This window comes from Crinia signifera, chromosome 3 (assembly GCF_055691185.1).
Source record: "Crinia signifera chromosome 3, ASM5569118v1, whole genome shotgun sequence".
In the NCBI taxonomy this organism is placed as follows: domain Eukaryota; kingdom Metazoa; phylum Chordata; class Amphibia; order Anura; family Myobatrachidae; genus Crinia; species Crinia signifera.
This window is the reverse complement of record NC_139219.1, coordinates 171,343,907-171,352,151: the sequence shown is the minus strand read 5'-3', so window position 1 is coordinate 171,352,151 and position 8,245 is coordinate 171,343,907.

Genomic DNA, 8,245 nt, shown 5'->3' with positions numbered 1-8,245 from the left:
GGTGCCCTGGGGTCACCCAGAAAGGGGGGGGTACTGTCACACGCAGCCGCGGCGGTGCGCGGCGGGCTTACTACTCACCCGTTCGCGCCCGCCGTCGGCTAGCGTGTAGTGGTCTCCAGGTCAGCGGCAGCAGGCAGCGGCAGTCTGGTGGGCAGCAGGCAGCGTGGGACGCCAGCAAGTGTAGCGGTATGTGCTGTAGGGGCGCCGGGAGGCCGGCGCCGCCATCTTGATTAAGGGCAAATAGCAAATTGTTCCTTGTCTGAGGTTTCCGCCCATACTGACCTGACAGCCAATGGCAGCCGCCCTCTAGGGATATAGGGGATCTGCCTAGGCCTGTTCAGTGTCAGTACAAAGAGTCTCCAGAGGCGTTCACAGCTCCCAGCTGACTCCGGCTCTCTGACTCACCTCTCCTGACTTGGTGCCTTGCTTCAGTGCTCTGTGTTGGTCTCGATTCAGCTTAACCCCATCGCTGCCAGATCTCTCCACAGTCTGGTCTCTGCCTGCATCCCTGAGCTTCCTGGCCTAAGTTCTTCAAGTCGTCTGCTTCCAAGCAACTTCCCATTCTTCTGTCATCATCCATCTTCTTTCAGTCTTCAAGGATCCCTCATTACCATCAAGTGCATTCTCTTTCCGGATTTCTTCATTTCCCAAGACCCCAACCTGCAGTCCGCAGTGCTTGAACTGTCATTGTTTAAATGAACTTTTTCTTCTTTACAAAGTGCCGTGCCGGCTCAATTCTTATTACTGCTAAACTGCCACTTAACAAAGTATTCAAGCGTGTATTGTTCTATTTATGAATTCTATTATTAAACCTGCACGATTTAATCCTTCCTCCTCTGGTCCGTCTCCGGTTGCTACACACCACACGACTTCATCCAGCCCTTCAGTTGTGACAGTAATTTTACTCTTAATAAATACTGCATATAGCTGCACTGTGTTGCACTATCATATGTGCCTTGTTCTCTTTACATAGATATTTGGTGAAAGTAAAGGCTTAATTGAAGTGGAAAATTGATGTACATTACCTTAAGTGTGCAAAGAATAAGGAGCTTATTGATGATTACAGTAAAATGCTTGAGGGATCTATTGCCACTCTTTACTTTAACTGTGCACTTAAGGGTGTTTGGGCTATTATGGGTAATGCTACATTTTGCCCTTTTTCGATTTTATGTCATCATGAAAATATGTAATTAATGAGAGTGCCAAGGCTGAATAATTTACTTCTACCCAAATGTTTAGGTAGGTGGTACATGTGAAAGTAACTTCCACATGAATGTCTTGACTCAAAGTTTCTCAACAAACTGTCTCCACCAACTTGCCTTCTTCCCATAGTGCATCCTGGTGCTGTCTGTTTCCCAAGTAAATGACGCACTTCTATCCAGCCATCCACATGAAGTACAATGTGATTGTCAGACCAGGCCACCTTCTTCTGTTGCGCTATGGCTTAGTTCTGATGGTCATGCTCCCATTGTTTGTGGTCTTGGCAGTGGACAGGGGGCAGCATGGGTGCTCTGACTGGTCTGTGGCTATGCAGCATTATTCGCAGTAGTGTGTGGAGAATTTCACGCTTCATCTACATATACTCCACTAACCACTCCTGCTTTTGCCTGTTAACACTGTGAAGCAGGCACCAGGTAACGCGCAGTGTACTAAAAATAGCGCTGCCGAGGAGAGTTAACATTAAGCCGCTTCCCAAGCGTTGACCGTAGAAACTGTTACTCATTCTCTCTCCTGTTCAGCTGTAGCAGTGACTGCTAGTGAGATGTTCCCTAAAATGATAGGGACAAACAGCCCTGGTATTTGTGCATGCGCATGCTAAAGGTGCAACAGCGCCCATTACAGGGTGTATAGACATTGCTGACAAGGGTTTGCCACAGGGTCCTCAGGGGCCTGGCTTCGCACCTCATTTGCCTTTTTACTGTACATGCTTATCGAGGGGGGTTGAACAAACAGAGGGGTAGATTTAAAAACAGGGATTCCCAACTCCACCGCACCCTCAGATCAGCTGCTCAGTTTCTGTCACAGGAGCTCCACTCCTCCACAGAAATATGCATATGTACAGAAAAAGGACAGGAACCAAGCGCTGATCTTATTCTATTCAATGAAAGTCCATTTGTGTATAACCTCCTCTTGGACTTCCACATAGTTTTTTTTCTAAGGGTTCATGAAGAAACCAACTGGACCACACTGACCTTAGTGATGGTCCCTATGTACACATAGCGTTCTCTTTATTTCTTTAACCTCTTATTCAGTGGTCATCTATCACTCCAGGAGCCAATGGCTGGTGTTACTGACCTGGGTACTGGTCCCTATGTTCCCGTAACAGTGGGCCAGTTTGTGGAAATAAATTTCTGGAAGAAAAATCTACCTTTGTCATTGGCATTCTGGTTCGGGAATATAGGGACCAGTACCCAGGTCAGTAACACCAGCCATTGGCTTCTGGAGTGATAGATGACCACTGAATAAGAGGTTAAAGAAATAAATAAAACGCTATGTGTACATAGGGACCATCACTAAGGTCAGTGTGGTCCAGTTGGTTTCTTCGTAAACCCTTAGAGGGGTAGATTTATTAAGCTCCGTGAAGTGATAACTTGTCTGGTTTTTATCACCGGCCAATCAGTTCCTACCTGTCATTTTTTAAACCAAGTCTGTAACTACAGTTAGGAGCTGATTGGCCGGTGATAAAAAACCAGACACTTTATCACTACACCAAGCTTCATAAATCTGCCCCAGCGATCCTAGAAGCAGCACTCACCGTGGCCACCCTGGCTCTCTGCGACCGGACCCACCCACCAAGCTATCTGCCCCTCTGCAATTTGCCAGATGACTGGCCGGACCTGTTGACAACCGTTCAAAGTGATGGATGCTTCCTGGTTCTCCAGTGAGAAGTAGGTAGAGATCATGAAGCTGATGCTGGAGAAGACAGGTGGCAGTAGGTGACCTCTCCTTAGGAATAGCCAGGTGACTATGGTGGCTATGGCAGCTTCTATATTCCAGCCTGCTGTTAGTGCTAGCAGGCAGAAGACAGAGGAAATGCTTTAGTTCATAGACGGATTTTTTGGTTGTGTTTTTTTATTTATACCCCTTAGTTCGTGCACCTTTTAGTCTGCAAGCTCTACTGGGCCAGGGACTGATGTGAATGAATAAACATTCTTTGTAAAGTCATATGTAAATATTGGCTCTGGAATAACTTAATATTTATCAAGGGCATATTGTTACAATATAAAAGTATAAGTAGTAAAGACTAAAAGCAGTATTTCCTTGGACAGTCTGTATTTTTGAGACAATAAACCTATTCTATTGCAAAATAATTAGTTTGATAAAACCAGAAATACCAGTATAGCAACAAGCTAGTTAATGATATAAACTCAATCCTGTGACAGTTATTGGCATTATCCTCAGAATATCATCATCATCAATGTGTCATTGTTATTTTAAAAAACGAATACATTTTTTCAGAAGTGTGTCATCAAGGAAAGGCGGCTGCTATAGGTCAAACTTTAAGTAGCAGGAGGCTTCAGGACTGCTGGGCAAGTGCAACCTTGTCGCCTTGGAACACCAAAACACTGGTCCAGTGCGAAGACCTCTACAAACTCAGCCACCCGGGCAATTACTTGATCTCTATTAAACAAACCAAAAGAGACAAACAAAGCATAGACAGCTCTAAGGGTGCTGCATAAAATGAACCAATTGGAGCCAATCAGAGTTTTAAGACAAATACTCATTACCGGCTGGTAGATTAGACAAATCAAAACATTACAAATTTAAGAATTAAGACATACAAACATAGAAAACAGCTAAAAATGAATCCTAATAGTAGGGTTAGTCCATATTATGGGTTAATCCTTCTCTAACAAGAATGTACAGTATAATACAGATATTATAGCTGCCAATCTTATCTTTGCAGTGTTCCGGTGTAATAAAATATGCTGGTCAAAAATAAAAGCATCCAACATCAATGGTGTAAGTAGATTAGTGGTATTTTTTAGTGGTAAAGTCCAATATGCAAAAATATTTTGTTAGTCTGTTACTATTTGTGTAACAAAGATATGCATAATTACCACTCCTAGGAGTGCAAGTTCTCCTCCAAAGCGTTATAGATTGGGCTTAATATTTTAGGGCTCTCTTGCGGTATCCAAATGGGTGTCCCTTATTCAGCAAGTCCCGAGTACCGTTTGTGGAGAGGTATATTAAGGCAGTGTCGGCCGGCAATCGCATCAGTGTGCAGAAGATGAATATGCCTTGAAAAAGAGACCTATTGGTCTTGAAACGCGTTGGTGAGGAGGATTTCGAGTGGACCACTACAGACCTACATCGAGTGAGCTTTCAGGGACGCCTGGATTTTGTTACACCTGCCTTTGTTGTCTGCACTTGTGTTGTGGACCAACACACTCGGTGAGAGTCTGCTGTGCTAAACTCTGAATGTTTATGTTTTATTTGCAATAAAAAACGGTATTATACTATACCAGTTTTTTTCTTTTTATATACTGATTGGACCAACATTGAGTCTTCACGGTGTTATTACCGCCCACTAAGGATGCTTGATATGTCTACCTTGAGAAAGTAGACCACCTTAAAGGGTACGAGTCCAATCTTAATATCATCCTGGGAAAACAAGCTTTTACTTGGTGTTCAAAACTGTGCTGTACTATTCTGTGTATCTTCTTTTCATATATCATCTGGACAAGCACTGTAACCCCCACCGTGACGTCACCGCCCCTTAAGAATGTGTGATATGTCTACCCTAAAAAAGTAGACCATCTTAACGGGTACGAGTCCAGCTTTAACCATATCCTGGATAGAATTAATCAACTACTCCAGTGTTCTATACTGTTCTGCACTATTGTGTATTTTCTCTTTTTCCTTTTTGGGTAAAACCAAGTTCATAAGGAAAAGAGCGAATCCTGTCTGCGCCCAGAAATTGTCAGTATCTCTTCTGTGTATATTTGAAAGAAAAGTTTTAACACCAGAACGTTGTCTGCGCCTCCACCTTTACATGTATAAATAAAAGAATTATACAACCCTTTTTCTTCACAGCTGTGCTGTGGAAGGTACCTCCAGTACAAAAATCACAATGGTGTTCTCATCAGACGGATACCATATTCATATGAAAATAAAACAGAGAGTGGATCATAGCGTAACACAATAAAATTTAATACAATGCAATAAAATCCAGTATGATGCTTCAAGCTCCCTCCTGGGATAGCAAAAAACTCGAAGCTCAATTACCAGAATAAAATGAGAACCTTAATGAAAAGAGTTCTCAAACAAGCATAAAATATGTAACAGCCTTGGAATCAGCACACATCCTGAGGTAGGAGAAAAGTCTGCAATTACCCAAAAGTGTGGAGAACTAGATGTAATCCGTTCTCAATAAAGCATTTCAGGAAAGAACAGCTTGATGTTCAAGTTACCAGTCCTGGACCGCTGCAGCAGGTTCCTGGCTGATGTCTTCCTCCCCAGAAGGTATGGAAATTCCTCTTGTGGCTGTAGTATCGCTGCCAACGCGTTTCAACCACTGCTGTGGTCTTTTTCAAGGCTGAAGTAAAATCGCTAATGTCCACTGGTTTAAAAAGGCTAACAATCAGATTTTGAGCTGAAACAGCTGATCCTATTGCCGTGTAAAACGGCCTGCCATTGGTGCTCCCAGCGGTCACGTGACCCGATGTGTGGGAGTGTTTCTTTTAGCTCCTGGCGTCATAGCGCCCTTATCCAAAATGGCGGACACGGCACTTCCGGTCCGCATGCAGCGCTGTGTATAGCATGCTATCATAGTGATTCATGCTCCTGGCGTGGTGCCCTTAATAAAGATGGCGGAATCTGTACTTCCGCACACAGCGCTATGAACTGAAGATAATCGTAGTAACAGCTCCCTTTCATCGCGATCACGTGATCGCATGGTGCTCCAAACAATCAAAATGCATATCTGACAGTTATATCCATAGAATCTAATGGAAAAGAGAAAAAAACAGGTTTTAGTTAAAGATGAACTTTTCTACAATTAACACTCTATCCCCATACCTTAGTGCAGGAAAGAGATAAGACATACATATAGAAGGGGGTTTATCATACAGTGCAGGATTACAAGAACCATTTAATCTCGAAGTCAGAGTTTAACCCCTTCGGGATCAGGGTGTCAAACTCAAAAATCATCTCCTTCTTAGCCAGAAGGGTGGAGATGTTTTTCTGTCTCATGTTGGTTTTGACCATTTTTAATCCTACAAACTTTTTAATTGCAAGTGTGGAACAATTGTGTACTATTCTGAAGTGGTTAGATAAAGAGTGTGTCTCCAGGCCTTTCCGTATGTTCCTGAGATGTTCTCCCAGACGGACTTTTAATGGCCTGGATGTGCGACCTATATAATTGAGGCCACAAGAGCACTCAATCATATAAATGATGTTGCTGGTATGACATGTAATAAATTCTCGCACAGTATGTTCCTTATCATTAATCATAATTTTCTCAACTTTTTTGGTTCCATCACTTTTTACCCCCCGGCAACCTAAACAAGTTCCACATCGATGGAAACCCTTAGTTCTGATGTTACCATCTCTTTGTGGTGGAAGAAAAAGGCACTCTTAACTAACGTATCCCTCAAATTGGGTGCTTTTTTGTATATAAAGGATGGTTTGAGTGGAAGGGCTTCACCTAACACTGGATCCTTTTTCAGGATATTCCAGTGTTTGTGAAAAGATTTTTCTATCTTTTTATGTTGTATATTATATCCCGTTACAAAAGCCCACTCAAATTTATTGTTATTTGGGTACTCTTTACCTAGAAGGGCGCCAGCGATTGAAATCGCGGTCGTCGGGGGTAAAAATCGCGGTCATCGCGGGTAAATCGGGATGGGCGCGATGCCCGCGATGACCGCGATGACCGCGATTTTCCCATAGGGAACAATGTTAAAAAGGCTGATTGACCGCGATTTCACTGTTAAATGCCTCAATGGACCCGATTTGGCCCTAGGAATCAATGTTAAATGGGCCACAGAGTCCAAATAAGCACAATTAACCCTTAAATGTCCCCCCCAATTTTTATCGCCACCCCACGATCCACGCGAACCCGAAGCGTGGCGAGCGGCGGCGGTACGCGTCCTCCGACCTTTTCATGCCCTACTATCCACTAGGGCGTGGAGTGAGAATATAATAGTGTGGCGAGCGCAGCGAGCCACCGAGCCCGAAGCGTGGCGAGCGCAGCGGATACCTTCACAGGTAGACGCGTCCCCTCGCGGGCTTCACAGGTGTCGGCGTCGCCACGGACACCTCTGAAGCCCGCGAGGGGACGCGTATAACTGTGAAGGTATCGGCGTCCCCTCGCGGGGCTCGGTGGCTCGCTGCGCTCGCCACACTATTATATTCTCACTCCACGCCCTAGTGGATAGTAGGGCATGAAAAGGTCGGAGGACGCGTACCGCCGCCCCTCGCGGGCTCGCTGCGCTCGCCACGCTTCGGGTTCGCGTGGATCGTGGGGTGGCGTTAAAAATTGGGGGGACATTTAAGGGTTAATGGGCTCTGTGGCCCATTTAACATTGATTTCTATGGCCAAATCGGGTCAATTGAGCTATTTAACAGTAAAATCGGGTCCATCGCGCCTTTTAACATTGATTCCTATGGGAAATCGTGAGCATCGCGTCGCGGGCATCGCGGGTACATTTATGGCCGGCCGCGACGCGACCGACACGATTTCCATGTTTAACATGGGTTTCAATGGGAAATCGCGGGCGTCGGTCGCGTCGCGGCCACACATAAATGTACCCGCGATGCCCGCGACGGGCGCCCTTCTAGGTAAAGAGTACCGTTATTTGTGATAGGATTGCTTCTTTTTGTTAAAAGGCTTTCTCTATCGGTTGTTTCTACTTGTGTGATGGCTTTCTTTATAATATCTTTCCTATATCCGCATTTTTCAAATTTGTCCACCATCTTTTTGGCCTGTAGCTGATAGTTCTCATTCTCAGTACAGTTACGTTTTACCCGTTTCAGTTGACCGCTGGGTATCGAGTCTAACCAATCATGGTGATGGCAGCTGTCATAATGGATATACGTCCCTGAATCGGTTGGTTTAGAGTATGATCTAGTGCATAATTTACCATTCTCTACAAATATTGTTAAGTCTAAAAAATCAACACTTATCGTACTAATATTATATGTGAGTTCGATATTCCAGTCGTTCACATTAAGTGCTGAGCAGAATAGATCCAATGATTCTCTATCCCCTTGCCAGATAAACAATATATCGTCTATATAT